This window comes from Callithrix jacchus, chromosome 4, assembly GCF_049354715.1.
Source record: "Callithrix jacchus isolate 240 chromosome 4, calJac240_pri, whole genome shotgun sequence".
NCBI lineage: Eukaryota > Metazoa > Chordata > Mammalia > Primates > Cebidae > Callithrix > Callithrix jacchus.
The window spans coordinates 46267391-46290752 of NC_133505.1; the positions used below are offsets into that span (position 1 = coordinate 46267391).

General features: G+C 36.5%; 1 protein-coding gene and 1 pseudogene across 8 annotated transcripts in view; both read left to right on the plus strand.

Moving 5' to 3' along the window:
* The window catches only part of ZFAND3 (zinc finger AN1-type containing 3), a 335328-nt gene that overhangs the window by 79198 nt on the left and 232768 nt on the right, over positions 1–23362 (plus strand). The window lies entirely within an intron of this gene.
* Positions 1–23362, plus strand: part of LOC144582139 (large ribosomal subunit protein eL15 pseudogene) — a 51828-nt pseudogene that overhangs the window by 21678 nt on the left and 6788 nt on the right. The window contains exon 1 of the transcript XR_013534204.1: positions 1–23362. This exon is cut by the window's left edge and continues 21678 nt beyond it; it is cut by the window's right edge and continues 6788 nt beyond it. The product of XR_013534204.1 is annotated as a large ribosomal subunit protein eL15 pseudogene (transcript).

The window sequence follows — 23362 nt, forward strand, 5'->3', positions numbered from 1 at the left end:
AAAAGTATGACTAAACTAACACTATCAGATTAGTTATAAATTGTTGCTAATTCACAAAACCACATTATTTTATCAGTTTATTTCAAGATAAGTACACAGTCCTGGTATTGTAGAGTTCCTGATAATTTGAGATTCAAATATCAACATATAAAACAGCAGTAGTTATTCTGAATTCAGTTTTTATTTTGAAACAGTTTAAACTATTTGACAATTTAGCCTAGTTTTTAGTATGTTAAAAGTGACTTCAGTCAAATGACAGAGCAGGCAGCTCCAAACACACGAATCTCTCAACAGTGGAAGATGAACAGAAACTGTCAGAATCAACTTTATCAAAACTCTGGAAAATAGTCAAAGAGTTATAGCAACTAAATATTTTCATCACCACACACACAACCCTGTACGTTTTAGCTATTACTTCTCTGTCCCAGAAACCTGGAGTTCTCACATCCACTTTCTAAAATTTCCTTCTTTAGGACATTTCAAATAAATGGAATTATACAATAGGTGATCTTTTGTGACTAGCTTCTTTAATTTAGTATAATGTTTTCTAGGTTCATTCATGTTGTAGCCTGCATTATATTAGTGCTGCTCTCATTTTTATGGCTGAATATAATTCCATTATATGGTTATTACCATTTTTTATTCATTCATTAGTTGATGGGCATTTTGGTTGTTTCAATGTAGAGCACCAAAATACATGAAGCAAAACTGACAGAAATGGATAATTTGACAAATAGTTGGAGATTTCAATGCCCTTCTTTTTAAAATATAAAAATTAGCTGGGTGTGGTGATGCTTACCATGCCTACAATCCTACCTACTTGGGAGGCTGAGGCAGGAGAATCACTTGAACCTGGGAGGTGGAGGTTGCAGCCAGCCAAGATCATGCTACTGCTACGCTCCAGCCTGGGTGACAGAGACAAGGAAATAGAAGACTCGTGTAACACTGTTTAACCAACTAGAGCTACATTCGTAGCACATTTTACTTAACAACAAAGTATAGATTATTCTTTTTTTTTTTTGAGATAGAGTTTTGTTTGGCCACCCAGGCTGGAGTGCAATGGCGTGGAGTGCAACAGCTCACTGCAACCTCTGCTTCCTGGGTTCAAGTGATTCTCTTTTCTCAGCCTCCCAAATAGCTGGAATTACATACAGGTGCATACCGCCATGCCCAGCTGATTTTTTATACTTTAATAAAGATGGGTTTCACCATTTTGCCCAGGCTAATGTGGAACTCCTGAGCTCAGGTGATCCACCCAACTCGGCCTTCTGAAATGCTGGGTTTATAGGCATGAGCCACCACACCCGGCCAAAGTATACAATATTCTTAAATGTACATGGGACAGCCTCCATTATAGACAGTGTCGTAGGCCATAAGATAAACCTCAATAAATTTAAAAGGATAGAAATAATACAAATGATGTTCTCTGACCATATGGGATGAAATTAGAAATCAATAGCAGAAAGAAATTTGGGAAACTCAAATATGTGGAAATTACAACACACTCTTAACTAGTTGGTCAAAGAAATCAGAAAATACTTTCAGATGAAATCAAATGAAGAAATAGCGTAACAAAATGTATAGGATGAGCAGGGTGAAGTGGCATGTGCCTGTCGTGCTAGCTACTTAAGAAGCTGAGGTGGAAGGATCCCTTGAGCCCAGGAGTTTGAGGCCAGCCTGGGCAACATAGTGAGATCCTGTTAAAATTTTTTTTAAAAAAATTATAAGATGGAGCTTAAGTAGTGCTTACAGGGAAATTTATAACTGTAAATGCCTATATTAAGAGGCAAGAAAGATCTCAAGTCAGTATCCTGTCCTTTTGCCTTAAGACACTAGAAAAAGAGAAGGAAAACCTAAAGCAAACAGAAGGAAAAATAAAAATAAAAATGAGCAGAAACTGATGAAGAATAAAAAATAACAGCAAATCAATGAAACCAAAAGCTGGTTCTTAGAGCAATAAAATCCGCAAGCATTTATCTAGATTGAACAAGATACAAAGCAAGAGTCGATTAACAGAGTTAAAAATGAAAGAGAAGACACTATAATTGATCTTACAGAAATACAAAGGATTACAAAAGAATACTGTGAACAGATTGTACACCAACAGATTAAGTAACTTTGATGAAATGCGTAAATTCTTAGACTCTAACTTCTGAAACTGATTCAAGAAGTAAAAGAAAGTCAGAATAGCCTTAATAAGTGCAGAGATTGATTTCAGTAATTAAAAAGCTACCTGTAAAGAAAAACTTAGCTTTTAGTTCTAGATGGAATTCTGACGAATTATACCAATCATGTAAATAATTAATATCAGTTCTTTACACACACACACACACACACACACACACGCATATGTTTAGGAGGAAGCACTTCCCCACTCATGAGGCCATTAATACCCAAACACCAAGACCAAAAATATCACAGGAAACTACATTCCAATATCTGTTATGAATATGTATGTGAAAATCCTTAACAAAATGCTAGTAAACGAAATCAGTGAAGCATAAAAAGAATTGTATCCCATGACTAAGTGGGATAATCTCAGGAGTATAAGGTTGGTTTAACATCTGAAAGTCAATTAATATAATACATCAGCAGGATGAAAAACAAATTATATCATCTCAATAGAGACAGAAAAGCATTTGATAAAACTCAGCACTGTTTTTTGATAAAAACATTCAGCAAACTATGAATTGAATGGAACTTAGTCTGGTAAAAGGCTTCTAGATAATTATTTTTTGGTTGTGTTATTTTAGCGGTTACTTTTATCTTTAATTTATGACAGTTTGCCTTCAAGTGATATTATATAACTTCAGGACCTTCTGTTTTTTTCTTTCTCTTTTCTTTTCTTTTTTTTTTTTTTTGAAACAGGGTCTTGGTCTGTCGTCCAGACTGGGGTGTAGTGGTACAGTCTAGGCTCACTGCAACTTCCGCCTCCCAGGTTCTAGCTGTTCTCCTGCCTCAGCCTCCCAAGTAGCTGTGATTACAGGCACATGCCACCACACTCAGCTGATTTTTGTATTTTCGGTAGAGACAGGGTTTCACCATGTTGACCAGGCTGGTCTTGAACTTCTGACCTCAGGTGATCCATCTGCCTCGACCTCCCAAAGTGCTGGGATTACAGGTGTGAGCCACCACGCCTGGCCCAGGACCTTCTGTATCTATCTCTTTAACTTTGTGTTATTGTTCTCATGCACTTTTCACTTTTCCATATGTTTTAAAACCCGTACTACGTTATTAATTTTGCTTTAAACGTTTGTCTTAGACTTGGCGCTGTGGCTCACGTCTATAATCCCAACACTTTGGGAGGCCTAGGTGTATGGATCCCTTGAGTCCAGGATTTCAAGAGCAGTCTGGGCAACTGGTGAAACCTTGTTTCTACAAAAATACAGAAAATTAACTGGGCGTGGTGGCGGGTGCCTGTAGTTCCAGCTACTCAGGAGGCTGAAGTGGGAGGATTGCTTGAGCCCAGGAGGTGGAGGTTGCAGTGAGCCGAGGTTGCAGTGAGCCGAGATTGCACCACTGCCTTCCAGCCTGGGAGACAGTGAGACCGTGCCTTGAAAATAAAACAGTTGTCTTTTAAGAAGATATGAATAATTAGAAAAGTATATTTACTTGTGCTCATTATTTCTTTGTGTAGGTCCATGTTTCCATTTGGTATAATTTTCCTGCTCCTTGAAATCTTTCCTTTCCTTTCCTTTTTCTTTTTTTGCTTTTTAAAAGTCTGTTTCCCAGGTTGTACAGTGGTGTGATCATAGCTTATTGTAACCTGGAACTCGTGGGCTCAAGTGATCCTCCCACCTCAACCTCCATAGTAGCTAGAACTTACAGGAATGCACTACCATGTCTGGCTAATTTTCTAATTTTTATTTTATTTATTTATTTTTGTTTGGGATGGAGTTTCACTCTTGTCATCCAGTTTGGAGTGCAATGGTATGAACTTGGCTCACTGCAACCTCCACCTCCCACATTCAGGCGATTCTCCTGCCTCAGCCTCCCAAGTAGCTGGGATTATAGGCATGTGCCATCACACCCAGCTAATTTTTTGTATTTTTAGTAGAGACGGGGTTTTTGCCATGTTGGCCAGGGTGGTATTGAACTCTTGACCTCAGGTGATTTTCCCACCTTGGCCTCCCAAAGTGCTAGGATTACAGGCATCAGCCACCATGCCCAGGCTATTTTTAAATTTTTTGTAGAGACAGAATCGTTCTGTGTTGCCCAGGCTCATCCCAAACTCCTGGCCTCAAGCTGTCCTCCTGCCTTAGCCTCCCAACATGCTGGGATTACAGGCAGGATCCACCACACCCTAAAATTAATATTCTATTTATCTATCTCTCTCTCTGTCTCTAATTTTTTGAGACAGAGTTTCGCTCTTGTTACCCAGGCAATGGCGCGATCTTGGCTCAACGCAACCTCTGCCTTGTGGGTTCAGGCAGTTCTCCTGCCTCAGCCTCCTGAGTAGCTGGGATTACAGGCACGTGCCACCATGCCCAGCTAATTTTTTGTATTTTTAATAGAGACGGGGTTTCAGCATGTTGACCAGGATGGTCTCGATCTCTTGACCTCGTGATCCACCCGCCTCGGCTTCCCAAAGTGTTGGGATTACAGGCGTGAGCCACTGTGCCGGGCCTGTTTTATTTTTAAAATTAATAAAATATTAAATTTATTTTAATATTTCTTGTGGTACAGATCTGCTGGTGAGGAATTCCTTTACCTTTTATATGTCTGACCAATGTCTTTATTTCTCCTTTTTTGAAATATATACTTTTGCTGAGAATAGAATACTAGGTTGATGGTTTTTTCTTTCAGTATTCTAAAGATGTTCCTTTACTATCTTAGCATGCAACATTTCTAATGAGAAATCTGTCACTGTCCTTCTCTTCTTTCCTTTATATATATATATAATGTGATTTTTTCCTGGCTGCTTTTTAAAAAATAATTTGTCTTTATCACTGGTTTTAAGCAGCTTTATTACATGATGTGCCTTGGTGTAGTTTTCTTTGTATTTTTTGTGTTTAGTTTTATTCAGATTTTTGGATCATTAGGCTTATGTTTTTTATCAGTTTTTAAACATTTCTGCTGTTATTTTTTCAAAAATTTTTATGCCTCCCTTCTACCTCTTCATAGACTCCAATTTATAATTTTTGGGATGCAGACAGTGTTTATTGAGTGGCAGGCACAGGAGAGGTAGCTGGCTCCGTTGTGGAAGAGGGGGTGGCAGGTCATGTCAGGATGCTGTGGGCATCTGGCAGCCAGGGCCACGCCCCCATCCTAGGGGGATGGCACAAGTTCACTATGACAGGAGCAGCAAGGAGCCGGCCAGAGGAGGGGACAGCCACGACCCCCAGGATCCTGGGCAAGAAGTGGCAGACTAACTTGGCACAGGGGCCTAGGGTGGGTGGGATTAGGGCCTGGGTATTCTGTGGGGAGAGAGAGGGGGATCATGTCTGTGGGGTGGAGTAGAGACTGTGGTGGTGGCTGCCTGGTCCTGGCACCTGGGAGAAGAGCAGAGGAGTGATCTATCTTAAGCCTTTTACAATTTCCTCTCTCATACATCCTTTTAATTTTCTTCATTTTTTTACCTTTCTGTTTTACTGTGACTGTTCATTACTAGGTCTTCAGGTAGGTTCCTTTTTTCATCTGCAGTGTCTAATCTGCTCTTAATTCCATATGTGTATTTGTCATCTCAATGTACATCGGTGTTCTATTAGGTTTTTTTTTAATGTAAGTCTGGACTTTTAAAATTTTATTTTTTTTAATTTAATAGAAAAAATATGAACATAATGGAATACTTATATTGTTTTAATGTCTTTGGTTATTGGTTCTATCATCTATTTCAGTTCTGGATCACTTTAGATGGAGCTGATTTTTCTGTCAGTATGGGCCATATTTTCCTGCATTTTTGTCTGCTAATTAAAAGTTTAAATTGTTTACCAGAGATTGTGAACTTTACCTTGTTTTTCATAGATATTTTTGTTTTCTTGTAAATATTCCTGACTTTATTTTGATATGCTGTTAAGTTTCTTGGGTAGAGTTCAGTCATTTCATGGCTAAGTTATGTTAGGCTTTGGTGTACCAAATCAACATTTAATCTAGGGTTCACTTGCTCTGCTACTGAGGCAAAATCCTTTTGAGCACTCTGTGCGGTGTCCTATGAATTGTGAGGTTTTCCATTCTTACTGATGGGAACAGGCACTCTTCCAGGCCCTGTGTGAGCTATGGCTGTTGTTCCCTCTAGTTATTTTCAGAGATCTTTGTCCTTCCTCTACAGATGTCATGATAATGGTTATGGTTATACTTACTTTGTTTCCAATTTGAAACAGAAAGCTCTCAGCCTTTCACGTTAAGTTTGATTTTCCCTGTTGGCTGTATTTAAACCTTTTTTCTTTTTATTTTGCAGTATCCATTTTTTCTGAAAGCAAGTCTTCTATTCCCTGTGATTTATTTTTCTTACCAAAAAAAAAAAAAAAATCAATGAATATTAGTTTTTATCCAGTTCCTTTTCTTCATTCATTGGACGCTCAAGTTTTTTTCTCCTGTATTTTGATAATGTGGCCTATTGCATAAATGTTTGAGTGTTAAATTAACCTTGGATTCCCAAGAAAAAAACCTAACTTTATTGCTCCTTGGTGTTCTTTTATTGCCCATTTTGGTTTTTTTTTTTTTGTCTCTGTTTTGTTTTGTGTGTGTGCATTTAATACCTATTATTGAGTCTTGCCATCAAGGTTATGCTGGTCTCATCAAGTGGATGAGTGCTCCTCTCTTGCTCTGCCATGTTTAAGATTGATTTATTTCTTAACTCTGTAGAAATTGCCAGTGAAACCAACTGAGACTGAGGTTTTCTTCATTTTGAATGAAGTTTTAAATTTTGGATTTATTTTCTTTTTCACTGTAGGATTGGCTAGATTTTTTAAAATCCTTTTTAGTTTTGGTAAGTTTTTCTCTCCTGTGAGTTTAAGATTTAAAATTTATTAACATGATATTCATAATATCCTCTTTTTAAATTTAGATATGATTTACATATAGTAACATATATGATGTTAAATTTATGATGTAATAAATTTTCATAAATGTATATTTCTATCTACATATGTATATATTTGTGTAATCAACAGCTAGAGCAAGGTAAAGAATATTTTTTACATGCATAGGCTCTTTCCTGCCCTCTTCTAGTTAAAGCCTTGTCTGTAGGTAACTATTATTTTGATCTCCGTTGCTATAGTTTCAGTTTTACTTGTTTTAAACATCGTATAACTAGAATCATAGGTACTTCTTGTCTGGTTTGTTTTGCTCAGCATTATGTCTCTAAGGTTCATTTTTGTTGTTGCGTATGGTAGTAATTCTCATTGCATTATGTGAATACATAACAGTTTATAGATTTATTCACTTATGGGTACACATTGGGTTATCTTCAGTCTTTGTTAGGAATAATGTTATTTTGAACGTTGCTTTATATGTCTCTTGGAAGAAATTCAGCCTCATATTTCAAGACTATATACATGGGAGGGAATTGGTGAGTCATAGGTTATCTGTGCTTAGCTTTCGTGGTAGTGGCTCCACCAGTTAACTCTCCCAGCCTCAGTGCATTAGTATTTCAGTGTTCCACACCTTTGTCAGTATTCGGATATTTCCAGTCTTCTAGCCTCTGATGGAGGTGTATTGGTGTGGTATTTTGATTTTAATTTGCATTGTTAGATGTCTAATGACGTTGAACTGTTTTCCATTTTTTTATTGACCACATAGCTGTCTGCATTTTTGAAGTGCCTCTTCAGGTCTTTTGTCCAGTTTAAATTGGGAGTCAACAGTCAGCAAGCTGAGAAAGAACTGGGAATCAGTCTTCTTATTGATGTATAGTTCTTTATTTTACACCTGCACACACCCACCCACCCACCTGGGCTTTTAATTCTGTTCCATTGGTCTGTTTGCCTGTTTCTGCATCAGTGACACGCTGTCTCTATTGCTGTAACTTTCAGATAGGTTTCATATCTGTCAGTATAAGTCCTCCAGGGTTTTTGTTGTTGTTTTTGAGACGGAGTCTCACTCTGTCATCCAGGCTGGAGTGCAGTGGTGTTGACGGCTCACTGTAATCTCTGCCTCCTGGGTTTGAGTGATTCTCCCGCCTCAGACTCCCAAGTAGCTGGAATTATAGGAGTGTGCCACTACATTCAATTATTTATTTATTTTTTTGGTATTTTTAGCTAGAGATGGGGTTTCACCATGTTGGCCAGGATGATCTCGATCTCTTGACCTTGTGATCCACCCTTCTCGGCCTCCTGAAGTACTGGATTATAGGCCTGAGCCACCATGCCTAGCCGTCTTTCAGGTTTTTAAAAAATTATTATTCATTATTGTCTTAGCTGTTCCAAATCCGTTGCATTTTTGTATAAATTTCAGTCTGTCAATTTCAGTTAAAAATAAATGCTATAGTTTTGATTGAAATTCTGTTGAATATAAGCATAGTTTATATATTTCCATTTATATAAGTCTTTAATTTCCCTCTGAAGTGTTTTATAATTTTTAGTGTAGCAATTCTATACATCTTTTAGATTTATTTCTTGGTATTTGATGTCTTTTGATGCTGTGGTAAATACTGTGATTTAAATTTTATTTTTAACTTGTTTATTGCTTTAAATGAAGAAATAGGGGCCGGGCGTGGTGGCTCAAGCCTGTAATCCCAGCACTTTGGGAGGCCGAGGCGGGTGGATCATGAGGTCAAGAGATCGAGACCATCCTGGTCAACATGGTGAAACCCCGTCCCTACTAAAAGTACAAAAAATTAGCTGGGCATGGTGGCGCGTTCCTGTAATCCCAGCTACTCAGGAGGCTGAGGCAGGAGAATTGCCTGAACCCAGGAGGCGGAGGTTGCGGTGAGCCGAGATCGCGCCATTCCACTCCAGTCTGGGTAACAAGAGTGAAACTCCGTCTCAAAAAAAAAAAAAGAAGAAATAAAATTAATTTTTGTATGTTGACCTTTATTCAGTGACCCTGAAAATTTGTTAGTTAATTCTAATAGTTGATAGATTTCTTTCCGTGTTACCCAGTCAGGTTATGTATGAATAAAGACAGGTTTACGTCTTCATTTCTAATTCTTAAGATTCCTTTTTCTTTTAATGTTGGCACCACTAATCTTATGATTCTAATTTGATTTTAATGTGATATTAACCTGTTATTGTTAGTCTTTTTTTATTTTCTTTTGGAAACGAAGTCTTACTTTGTCGCCCAGTTGGAGTGCAGTGGTGCGATCTCCGCTCACTGCAACCTCTGCCTCCTGGGTTCAAGTGATTCTCCTGCCTCAGCCTCCCAAGTAGCTGAAATTACAGGTGCATGCCATCATGCCCGGCTAATTTTTTGTAGTTTTAGTAGAGAAGGGGTTTCACCGTGTTAGCCAGGATGGTCTCAATCTCCTGACCTTGTGATTTGCCCACCTCAGCCTCTGAAAGTGCTTGGATTACAGACATGAGCCACTGTGCCTGGCCTATTGTTAGTGTTTAACGGTAGTGGCTGAGTAGCCACTGTGCCAGCCTGTTTACTTTTGTGTTTTGATTTTTTTCTGAGGTTGCATGAATGCTTTAGTGATCCAAAGTTGTTGTTCCTTTGTCCAATTTAGCTGTGTATTTGTATTTAAATTGTATATGTAAACTAATACTTGAAATCAAGTGTTGTTTAAATAGGATTAATATAATTTTACAAATTTTAGACTTTAGATGCTCATTATTATCTTTGCACATTTCAAATAAAATTTCTTTGCAATTCTATAATTGCCTTATTTTGAAGAAATAATACAACCAGTGCACATGGTAAAAATTTTAACTGCTCAAAATGGTTTACAGTGAAAACTACATCTTTCTACGTTCGCAGTTCCATCATCCTGAGGGCAACCTATGTAACCAGGCTTTCTTTTTGATGTGGGAGTGTCCTTCCATTTTCTATTGTGCTTAACCATTATACATTTAAACAGTGCATGTTTTGGGTGGGTACTATACATACTATTCAGCTTCTTGTGGTGTGTTTTATAGATTGTTTTATGTCAGTATATGTAGAAATCTTTTGGTTAGTGTCATACTCAATAGCTTTAGCATACTTTAATTAGTCTCTTTTTATGGACATCCATGTTATTGCCAACCTTGTTTTAACTATTTAACTGTTATTTGGTTATGTAACTATTTTAAACAATACTGCAGAAACGAATTTTTCTGCATATGTGTGGGAATTTCTTCCATATTATCTTAATGTTTTTATTTATAACTTCTTTTATACTGTGTTCTGAGAAAACTACATAGCAAAGTACCCTTTCAGTACTCCTGAGAATTACAAATTACCATTCAGACTTGTAGAATACACCTCATTTTCAAGAGGAGAAACTAATGTTACAAATGGTGTTTGAGCAAACTTCCTTTTGTGTAGAAATTCAGTGTAAAATTTTAATGTCAAATAATTGGGCAATATTGAGTTGTTGGCAATTTTCATTACTTTTAAACTGATCTAGCTTCCTAGGTAGAGTGCAGTAGTTCTGTAGATTTTTTTTTCTCCCCTCTTTGGAAAAGCAGTAGTATTTTGTAAAGAATACTTTACTTACTTGTTGCTAGTATTTGTAGTAACAAGGTTATTAACTCATTCAACAAATACTTGTCTCAGGTCCATTATGTTCCAGTCAGTAGAAATTCCATGCTTTGGAAATACATCAATGAAGAGTTTGTCGTGGAGCTTTTATGGAGTTGCAGATTCGGGTGGGGCAAGAATAAAATAATTAATTGCAAATAATGAAAATATGTTGGCAAGCTTGTTGGTGATCAATACTAGGAGAAAAATAAAGCATGCAAGCAGAATATGGAGTGCCGAGATTCAGAGTTTAAAATAGTATATGCCTAGGGAAGGATCTACAAGAAACTGGTGGTTGCTTCTAATAGAGGGGAACTTGGTTTCTGAAAGACAGGGGCGGGAATGAGGCATACGTTTCACTAGTACTTTTTTGTGCCTACTGAATTTCTTTTCAAGACAACTCTAGTACGTTTATTGTAATAAATTCAGTTTTATTGAAAGATAGGCTACTGTGATGTTAGAGATGAGGGAGCAAGGGAGCAAGCCATCCAATTTTTGGAGTTCATTCTGGTGCTTTCACACTGGCCAGGCTTTCTTACTCAGAAATGAGTAGTAAGTGGTTCTGTAATCATATATTCCTACTAATAGCATGTTAAGGAAGGAAGAGGGCATACTGAGGAAGTCAGGGAGATTTGAGTGGTAAATGCGTAAGAGATGAAAAGTTATAAAATCTGGCAAAACATTTTACTGTTACTTAAAATCATTAAGAAGGTTGTGTTGGCCAGGCATGATAGCTCATGCTTGTAATCCCAACACTTGGGGAGGTCAAGGCGGGCAGATCGTTTGAGCCCAGGAATTTGAGACCACCTCGGGCAACATTGTGAAACCCCTTCTCCTGAAAAATATAAAAATTAGCCAGACATGGTGTCACACACTTGTAGTCCTAGTTACTCATAGGAGGCTGAGGGAGGAGGAGGATTGCTTGAGCCCAGGAGATTGAGGCTGCAGTGAGCCGAGATTGTGCCACTGCGTTCCAGCCTGAGTGACAGAGTGAGACCCTGTCTCAATAACAACAAAAAAGGATTTATTGGCCAGGAGTGGTGGCTCATGCCTGTAATTCCAGCATTTTGGGAGGCTGATGTGGGTAGATCACGAGGTCAAGAGATCCAGACCATCGTGGCCAACATGGTGAAACCCGGTGTCTACTAAAAATACAAAAATGAGCTGGGTGTGGTGGCGCACACCTGTAGTCCCAGCTACTCAGGAAGCTGAGGCAGGAGAATTGCGTGTATCCGGGAGGCGGAGGTTGCAGTGAGCTCAGATCATGCTGTTGCGCTCTAGCCTGGTGACAGAGCAAGGCTCCATCTCTTAAAAAAAAAAAAAAAAAAGGAATGAAATCACCAATGACTAATTTCCAGTATGTTTTAGTTAAGCCTTTTAAAGGGGCTTCAACTGTTTGAATGAAAGCAGTGAGGCTGAATGATGGTTTGATACTCACTGCCATGTGCTGCGTTTGCTGCTTTTCTGTTTCCTGCATCTGAACCACTAGCATACTGACTTGAGATTTCTCTCACAAAAGCTGAAAGGATTCACAGGTGCTTAGGTTAAGTACCAGAGGGACCTTACTGCTGGGGCCTTTAACACAACTGCAAAAGATAAAAGTAACTTAATTCCTTACTTGGATCTCTGATGCTGTATATCAAATAATGCAACACTTGCAGCTATTGAGGGTTAATTTTAAATATTCTGTTTGTTGAATATCTTCTGATAATTCTGTTTTTATTATATTTTTGTATATTTGGAAAGTATAGATATTGCCTGCCAAGGGAAAAGTTGGGGTTAATTTGGAATCTGAATATAAAATATTTGTTATTAAAAGAATATAATAGCATTATGGCTGGGTGCAGTGGCTCACTCCTGTAATCCCAGGACTTTGGGAGGCTGAGGCAGGAGTATTGCTTAAGCCCAGGAGTTTAAGACCAGCCTGCACAAGATGATGAATCCCGCCCCCCAAAAAAATTAACTGGGCGTGGTGGTGCACCCCTGTAGTCCCAGGTACTCAGGGGCTATGGCAGGAGGATTGCTTGAGCCCAGGAAATTGAGACTGCAGCTGTGGTAAACTGAGATGGCATTGCACACGAGCCTGGGTGACAGAGTGAGACCCTGTCTCAAAACAGCAAAAACAACAACAAACAAAAGCAAATATAACATTAGTAAAAATCATAAAAGAAAATTTTGTTTATATCTTTTCAGATGTGTTAGACCCTTCTAGTTCTTATCTGGTGCTTCCATATCTGTTTCCAATAGCTGTGATCATGAATTAGATCCCATATTCTTTTTTTAAAAAATAATTTTAATTGAATGTAGACTTTTTCTTTTCAAGTAGAGATACAAGCTTCTTTTACTTACTTATTTTATTTTTAAAGAGATGATTTCTCACTGTATTGTCCAGGCTGGATTTGAATTTCTGGACTCAAGTGATTCTCTGCTTCAGTCTTCCGGGGAGCTGGAACTGTAGTCATGAACCACTGCACTGGCTAGGTCCCATTTACTTAACATTTTAGAAACATTACCCTATGTCATTTGGAAGTAGTTTCTTAGATGATTTTTAAATAGTAATAATTTCAGAGTAACATAAAGCTGGAAAGTTGGCAAAGCATATCAAGCTGTGTGCAGTAATTTAAGATGAATCTTTACACTTCTCTAGAAAGTATTCATTTTTAAAAGGTTGCTTTGATCATCAGTCTTTAATGTTTAGAGGATCTTTATTGGCACATACTGAGAATTTTTAAGCTTAGAAAACCAATTTTATGTTACAACTCCTTTATTTATTGGGTAGAGTTGTATCAGAATTATAATTATCTGTATAATTGAAAAATCCTAAAATTTAAAGTGTAAATATGTAAATGTTCCAGTTAGAGTCAACAACAAAATACAAAGGAATATTTTATTTCTTCTTTGACACATGAAATATTCTGGCAAGCTTTCAGACTAGTAGAACAGTTTCCAGAGATTGAATAAAATTGTTTATCACTAATTTACCAGTCATCTAGATTACCACACTTGTTTTCTGGGAACTTTGTCATTCAGGGGCTAATCAACCATTCTCTGAATTTTCTAAATTACTTTCAAAGCTTCTGCTATCTACTGTATCACCTTTCTTGCTACCAAGCTTTTACTTAGAGCGCATATTCCCTTTAACTAGTAGAGTAAGTTGGAATAGAGAGAGTATGTAGCATTCACATTAGGTCAGTAGTCTGTGGTTCCTGGCTAGGAGGGATAAAGGAGGTTTAATGATTGAGAATTTCAAAGTCATTCATTAATTTTAATATCAGTGGCAGAGCACGCATTCTAATAGCATGAATAATTTAATCATAAGGTAGGACTGATAAACATTTTTAGACGTGTAGTTCATAAAAAATATGCTTGCTTTTTAAAAATGGTTTTCTATAAATAAGTTGGAATCTATTCTCTGTACCTTGTAAGTTGCTAGCTGCTATTCTAAATAGTCCATTTATGAGGTGAGAGATTTTTGTTCTGTGGATAATCTCAAAGGGCTATATGAGGAAATTCTGAAATAAAGGGACAGATTTTCTTTAAAAAAAAAAAAAAAACCAAAAACAAAACTACTTGGAAGGGAATAAACAACCATAGCCTACAGTTTTTGCTTTTCTGGAATGCCAAATTTCAGCTCAGAGCAAATTCTTCAGCTGAGCAATAAACCTTTGAAAATTGCTTTATAATGGAAATGCTGACAGATCATTAACTATAAGGGTGCAAATGTGCTGCTCTGACATATATAGGGGTGTCCCAAGTTCCTAAATAGAATAAACCATGTTGGGAAGTGTGCATCCTCTGGAAGCCTGTGTGGGTGTATACAGTTTGTCATGTTATGCCACCTGATTATTAATGAGGAAGTTCCATCATATCACCTTTGACATGCAGGAGAAGTATCATTTAGAAGGAAGGAGTGGTTTAGGCTCTGCTGATGCTGATAGCTCATTTTATATTTGCTACACTGGAAAAGGCCCAGGGTAAATTTAAGATGATGCATTTAATCACCATTCCAATTACAGTGCCACTGAAGCAAATCAATGTTTTCTTACTACCAATTCATTGGAACTTCTAGGTCATAAAGTATCATTATTAGGCATATTGGAAAGACTCAGCCCAAAGGAAATGTGGTTTCTGGGATTTTCCAGTTTTACTGAAATAGTGGCGGAGGCTGCCTAGATGTACATTTTCCCCATGTAAAATGAAAACTGGGATTTAAAGGGATTGATGTGAGGAAGCGAGAATCGTCTAATGACCCAGGGAAGGATGAAACAGAATGTTCACTTCTAAAAGCAAAATAAGGAAAATTATGAAAAGGGGTGATTAATTCCCTAGTAGCCTGCTTAGTGACTCATGCCCCTGCTAATAATAAGTATGTGAGAATATGGCTTGCTCTTGGCTATCTTCATAGCACCTGGAACAGTGCCTGGCACATAATGTGGGTATCAATAATGTTGGATTTACTTGCGTCTGTTTATTTAAAAACTATTTGGGGTTAGATTGTCAGGAACCCTGCTACATGTAGTGTAAGGCTTCTAGTGTATACGTGTGTGTATTTCATATAATACATCTGTGCATAGGAGCAGTTGGAATTGATCACTAAAAGATTTCTTAAAGGTAATGTAAGTACAATTTGATATGTTGAATATCATGAATAAATTAATGCAAAGATTCAAGTACATTTTGGGTAGAATCATGTCCTTAGAAATGTCAGTGTACAATAAAAGTTCTGACATCGTAACTAGATTATAAATCCTGTACTCTTATACTCCAAAATCAATGTAGTTTGACTGGGCTTGTATGTCCTGTTTGACTAAATATACGTTTTACTTCCCTGTGGCAATTCTCAAACTGGGCTGCCCACTTGGACTTTCAAGAAAATGTAAGCATTCTTGGGCAATGACCTGAAGATTTTAATTCATGAAATCCTGGGGGTGGGGTGGGGAGTGGGGTGAGGGGTAGAAAGGCTAGGAATCGGTATTTTTTAATAATTTCCTTTCCATGGGTGTTTACCTACAGTTTTTTTTACTCCTCACCTTTCATGATTTACTTTGAAATTTGGTGACAATTACCTTGGACGTTCTGGGTTCTCTGGAAGTGGTAACCAGCAAGGTAATTAATAATTGTCTTAAACTGGTAGAAGGAAAGAAATGCCAACATGTGTTATACTAAAGATCTTTTAGGACTAGTGTTGAGTTTCTGTTCATATATTTCACTGGAAAGTTATTGTCAGGACATTTTGGGGAAGGATTTTTTTTTAATGTGGCGTATTCATAGAATTGTATTATTGGAAGGTACCTTAGAAATCATTTAGTTTATTCCTTTTTATATTTGAGTTACTCTTAAAAATGTTAGGGTGTACCTTTTGTTAGTCAAGTTGCCTCATTTCCCTCAGTCATGATTTCTTAAGCATAGATGCGGATGATAATACCTGCCTACCTTATAGTTTTTTTAGGATTAAATTCAAAAAATTTTTTAGTATCTATCTTGTTTGTAGCAGTGTAGCAAGTGTTCAGTAAATGTTTAATATTTTGACATAACTGTAATATGATCTATGGTATGCATAAAAGCCAAAAGAGGTAGAAAAAATAGTAGTTAAGTTCAAGTTTAAAATGTTGTACATCCACAGGCAGTTTTATTTTTAAATTATGATATAATCCTTACAAAATACATCATTTTAAACAATTTTAACCATTTCAAAGAAAACTATTCAGTGGTGTTTAGTACAGTCAGTATTGTGCAGTCATCACTACCTAGTTTGAGAACATTTTTATTACCCTAAATGGGTAATAGGAAACCTGTACCCATTGAGGAGTCACTTCCTATTCATTTCTCTTAATCCCCTTGCAGCCACTAATCTATTTTTTGTCTTTTGGATTTGCCTATTTAGTCTCTTTTATATGAGTGAAATAATACAAAATGATTATTTTCACTGGATAATGTTTTCGGGGTTTATCCATGTTGATGTATGTGTCGTTACTGCATAACTTCCATTTTTAAAAAAATGATTGAATAACATTCCATTGTATGGATATAACAGCCTTGTTTATCCATTAATCAGTTGATAGACATTTAGGTTCCTTCCACCTTTTGGCTGTGTGAGTGGAGCTGCCACAAACATGCTTATATAAGTTTTTGTTTGAACACCTATTTTCACTTCTTTTCGGATATACACATGGGTGTGGAATTGCTAGGTCATGTGATATTCTATGTTTAACTTACTGAGAAACTCCAAACTGTTTTCCATAGTGGCTGCACCATTTACACTTTTTTGGTAATATATGGGGGTTCCAGTTGCTCCACATATTGGCCGACACTTATTTTCTGTTTTCTTGTATTTTTAAAAAAAATTTTATAGCCATCCTAGTAGATGTGAAGTGTATCTTGATATGGTTTTGATTTGCATTTTGCTGATGGCTAATGACAGGCATCTTTACCTGTGCTTTTTGACCACTCATATATCATCTTTGAAGAAATGGCTGTTCAAGTGCTTTGCCCACTTTTTAATTGGGTTGTCTTTTCGTTGTTGAAAGCAGTTTTTTGATTATGAAATTAATTTATGTATTCTTCTCTAGGGACCTTATTTGGAAATATATGCTTGGTAATAAAAAAATTATTTTGGAATATAAAATAAAGGAGTGGAGTGTTACTTTTTAAGTAAACTTTTATTGGATGTTTCATTTTAATGTATTATTTTGTAGAAATATAACTCTTTTATAGCTTAGTCTGATGTCTGATTCCGTGCTTGCACTGACTCTCTGTCTGCACTAACAAATTATCAAATTTATTCCTTTCCAAAATATCATTGTGTTACATTGATTTTTGTTTTCAGATTATAGAATGTTCCTCTCACAACTTTTTTTGATAGCTTTACTGAGGTATAATTAACATGCCATAAAATACACCCATTCTAACTGTATATAGTTCAGTAGTAAACTTACAGAACTGTACCAGAATTGACACAGTGCAATATTAGAACATTTCTGTCATTCTGGAAAGTTTTCTTCAGGTCTTTTGGAAGTCATTTTCTGCTTCCATCCCCTTGGTGAACACTAATGCTTTCTGTTACTCTTGATTTGCCTTTTCTGAGTATTTCACATAAGTGTATGTATTTCACGTAAGTGAAATCATAGTGTGTAGTCTTTTGAGACTGGCTTCTCTCACTGAACATGTTTTTGTAGTTCATCTGCGTTGTAGCATGTATCTGTACTTCTTTTTTATTACTGAGTAGTATTGCATTCTGTGGGTAATACCACATTTTATTTATCCATTTACTAGTTGATTGACATTTGGATCATTTCTAGTTTTTGGCTGTTATGCATAATGAACATTCATGTACAAGTCTTTATGAGGACCTCCTTTTTCAGCTTTTTATTTTGAAAAATTTAAACCCCACAGAAATACTGAAATATGTAGTATAAGAAATACTCATATACTCTTTATCTAGATTCACTGTTAACATTTTTGTACTGTACTTTGCCTTTTTCTATAAATACACCTTTTCCAAAACCATTTGTAGGTATTATACTTTATGTATTTCAGCATGAATTTCCTAAGAATGAGGACATTCATATACATAACCACAAAACCATTTATCACATTTAAGAAAATTAGCAGTAATCTCACATCAACTACTTTATGGTCCATGTTGAAACTTAACTAGTTGTCCCAAAAATGTCTTCTGTGGTTCCCACACCCCTCCTTTCTAATGTAACATTCCAAAATGATTTATGGAGCACAGTTGGTTTGATATTTCTCTTAGTCTCTCTTAATCTAGAACGGTTCCCTTTCTGTTTGTCCTGTCAGTGAGGTTTGGAAGAATACAAGCATTCCATATTTTATTTAGATTTGTCTCATTGTTTTTTAATGATTTGTTTTAGGTTAACCATTTTGACAGATTCTTAATATGAAGGTGAGGTTGTGTACATTTTAGCACACCAGTGATTAAGTGAAAAAGTGAGTTATGGCATGAATCTAAAAATACCTTAAATGCTTTCTTTGAGTATAAAACATAAGTGTACATTGTCATTAGTGTGAATGTAATGTGAGATTGTCCCCTTTCTTGTGTAGAAAAGTTTGCTCACTTGCTTAGATGTGTTGAATGCCAGATTCTAATGGTATTACTTTCTCTTTGTATTAAGTAATTTGTAGGATGAAACTTTCAAACTGTATGGGATCTTGCCCCATAAGAGGATCTGTCAGTAACTTTTTACCTGATTGTTTCAGTGTCCTTGAAATAATTACTACATTGGAAGAACGCTTTAAAAAATAATTTCCTAAGTTGTATACTAGTTGAAAAGACATTTAACATGGTCTCCTTAGGTTTCTGTTCTTGGGTAAATATATACCACATGTCTTATTGACTTGTTACATTGTAGTTTGTACTTAACTCTTTCAGAGAAGAATTTAGTTAGGAATTTATTATGGTAGTAAGTGTGGAGATGGATTTTGTTTTAGAAGTTGCTTTTGATTTTACAGTGATACTGGATTGCACTTTAGCACTGGACAAGATGGTAGAGATAATGGAATTCATTAATATGGAAGACTTTCTTCATAGATACTCACAAAACAAAACAAAAAAAAGATTGACTTCTTTTTTTCTTGCTTTCTTGTTTGCTTGCATTCTTGTGTTCTTTCCTTCTTGCTTTCTCTCTTTCTCTTTTTCAGAGTCTTGTTCGGTTGCCCTGGCTGCAGTGCAGTGGCAGGATCTCAGCTCAGTGCAGCCTCTGCCTCCCAGGTTCAAGCAATTCTCCTGCCTCGGCCTCCCTAGTAGCTGGGACTATAGGAGTGCACCACCATGCCCAGCTAATTTTTGTATTTTTAGTAGAGTTGGGGTTTCAAAGTGTTGGCCAGGCTCCCCTTAAACTCCTGACCTCAGGTAGCCCTAGCCTTCCAGAGTGCTGGGATTACAGACATGAGCCACCATACCCGGCCTAGATTTATATCTGCATGTTAAGAATTTTGTTTAGAATTCTTTTTTTTTTTTTTTTGGTGTTTCACTACAGCTTTTGGTGGAATTTCCTGTTTTGTCCTTTGCATTTCTGAAATTGCTGGGACTATAGTTGTGCTGATTAATCATGGGTAGAATCTCAGAATGTCACTTTTAAGCCTGTAAATACTTTTATTTCTTTTCCTGGGAAAAGAGAATATGGCATGTCAGTAATATCTAATTAATGTGAAGCCCTTTGCTCTATCGTGATTTATGACTGGCTTACCCCAGAATATGGGAAATGTACAGCAGAAGTCTTTTATTCAAATTGATAAAACTGATAGGTGAGTAAAAGAATATGTTAAAGCATGGAATCTCAAAAAGCAATTTGAATGTTTAATTTAAAACAAATTTACATGATTTGTATTTTAAGTGTAGGTCTATGACTTTTTCTTTGCATATCAGTCAACTGATTTGAGAACCATACACTGTTTCTGCATAAGCCACACAAATAATACATTGTCTGTGATAGTTTAGCCTAGTAGAAATGTGGCCTCTGAGACCAGGCCTCCTGGGCTGGGAGCCTCATTCCTTCCTCTTACTAGCATATGAACCAAGACAAGTTACTTGACAGTTCTGTGCCTCAGCTTCCTCATTTGTAAAATGCAGATAATACCAGTGAGTCAGCAATTGTCAAACACATACTACTTTCAAATGATTAACTCATTTAATCCTGCTGGTAACTGACATGAAAGTGCCTAAGTAATTGTTAATTAATGTCCAGTTTTTCTTTCATTGACATGAGAATCTAAAGACATTTGTGAAGCAATCTGAAGGTACTCTTTCTAGATTTTAAAAAATACTTTAATTAAAACATTTTTTAATTTGATAAATATAAGTTGTGTATGTTTATGGTGTAGAACATGATGTTTTGATACATGTATACATTGTAATGGCTAAATCAAACGAATTAACACCTCACACATCTAACATTTTTTTGGGAGTGGGAACATTTAAAATCTCTTAGCAGTTTTCAAGTATACAACAAATTATTACTAAGTATAATCACCATAGGATGGATTTAATCCTCCTAACTGAAATTTTATGTCCTTTGATGAACATATCCCTAACCCCCCATTCTGCTGTCTGTTTCTATGAGTTAGACTGTTTTACATTCTGGACATAAATGAGATCATGTGGTATTTGTCATTGTGTGTCTGGCTTATTTCACTTAACATGAGGTCCTCCAGGTTCATCCATGTTTTTACAAATGAAAGAATCTCCTTCCCTTTTAAGGCTTAATAGTATTCCGTTGTGTATATATGTCACATTTTATCCATTGTTCCATTAATGGGCACTTAGGTTGATTTTCTGTCTTGGCTATTGTGAATAATGCTGCATGAACATGGGAGTATAGATATCTCTCCAGCATCCTGATTCCACTCTTTTGGATATATACCCAGAAGTGGAATTGCTGGATCAATTCCACTGGTAGTTCTATTTATAATTTTAATATACTGTTTACCATATTGGGTGTACTAATTCCAATCAGTAGTGTATAAGGGTTTCCTTTATCCCCACATCTTTGCCAACACTGATTATCTCTTATCTTTTTGGATAATGGCCATCTAACAGGAATGAGATGATACCTATCCCATTGCAGTTTTAATTTGCATTTCTGTGGTGATTATTAATGTCGAATACTTTTTCATGTATCTGTTGGCTATTTGTATGTCATCTTTTGGGAAATTTCTCTTCAGGTCATTTGACTATTTTTTAAATTTGGGTTATCTGTTTTCTTGCTGTTGAGTTGAGTTCTTTGTATATTTTAGATGTTCAAAGAAGTGTGGTCATCAGAAGTATGGTTTGCACATACTCTCATTCTGTAGGTTGTGTTTTTACTCTGTTGACTGTTTGCTTTTCTTTGTATAATCTTTCCAGATTTTTATGATTTGTATCCCAGTCTTTAAGTTGTCTTGGCCATGCTTAGCAGTATGTCTTTTGATCTCTTCAAAGCAGTCAAAACAGATTTTAGAAATAATGCATCCTTTTTGCACTTACTGGTTTGGGTTGTAACTAATTAAATTATCTGCAGTTAACAGAACAGGCATAATTATAGGGCAGATTTGGAAACACAAACCACTGGTTCTTGGTAGACATTCAGTTCAACAGGTAGGTGTGGAGATGTGCTGTATATTGGAAAATAGCTCTACTGCCTGAAACGGCATTTGGCAAGTTGTGGTTATGTCAGTCTGTTTTAAGGGGGGGCGGGGTCTCCCTAGCATAGGTTACTATAGTCAGTTGAGTAGAGTGTTGCCAAGAAAACTTAATGCTACTTTCTTTGAAGAGGAGTATGATGCAGATTCACCTTCTTAGGGTGCCTACTCTAGGTTGGTTGCTATGGGTCTGTTTTTTTGCCAGCTTACAGTGTTTTATCATGTATGTGTGATGGTATAGATAGCATATGTTTGTGAGAGGTGGCAAATTTTATGGCTGAGAAGATGGACTGACCTAGGATTATCTAGATCCTCTGAGAACAATTAGCCATGGCTCAGCACCAGTCCACAGCACTGAGGAGGGGGACCATGCACTCTGAGTTGAATTATGTCAGATGAATCCTGATCCCACTGCTTCTAAATACTTCCACCAGAGTCCTTGATGGTGGCACACAGAGTATGCTCATTAAGATTGTGAAATGGTATTAAATTGAATAGGTGGCTCAATGGAAAAGTTGATTAAATTTCAGAATACCTGATGGTTTAGGAAAATTGATGAATATACATATGGCAAGATAATTTTCTTAAGGAAAGTAAATAGTTGTTGAAATTAGGTATGGGAATAGAGTTTTTGTACTACACATGAATAGTGCGAAGTATCCCAAAGTGCTGAGAACACCAGTTAAATAATGGTCGTTGATAATGCTTTTGTATTTGGTCCGAGTGTTGTGGGTCATTGTTAAGCTGATAATGCTTTTGCATTCAAAATCATTGGTAAGCAGTCATATAATTGGAATGGTGCTTATGGAAATTACAAGGCTTCACTGTACTTGTTAAACCTTCACAGTGCAAGCAAATGTTCTGAGTGAGAAAACTGAAAAACTAGTAAATAGTCCTGTAGCTGAATGTTTTAGTAGATACTTAGCTTAGAAATACGAGGAAGTTTAATAATTTTCTTAGTAGATTATACAGATATTATACAATATCTGCTTTGCAGATATTGCTTTTTGTTCCTGACCAACACAGCATAGCACAAGTTACACAAATGTTTTGGTTTCCGAGTACATATAAAAGTTTTGTTTATACCATACTGTAATCTGTTAAGTAAAATAGCATTATGTCTAAAAATATACATACTTTAATTAAAATATACTTTCAATTAAAAATATGCTAACAATCTGAACCTTCAGTGAAGCACAACTTCTTGCTGGTGGAGGATCTTGCCTTGATCAAGGTGGTGGTTGCCGAAGGCTGAGTGGGGTCTCTGGCATCTCTGGCAGGTTCCTAAAATAAGACAACAACGAAGTTTTCTGCATCAGTTGCCTCTTTTTCATGAAAGATTTCTCTATAGAATGTAATGCTGTTTGATAGCATTTTACCCACAGCAGAACTACTTTCAGAATTGGAGTCAATCCTCTCAAACCCTACTGCTGCTTTATCAGCTGAGTTTATGTAGTATTCTAAATTCTTTGTTTGTTCAACAGTGTTTACAACATCTTCACCAGGACTGGATTCTATCTCAAGAAACCATTTTCATTACTCATTCATAAGAATCAAATCCTCATTCATTTCGATTGCATTATGACATTGCAGTGATTCAGTCACATCTTCAGGCTCTACCTCTGAT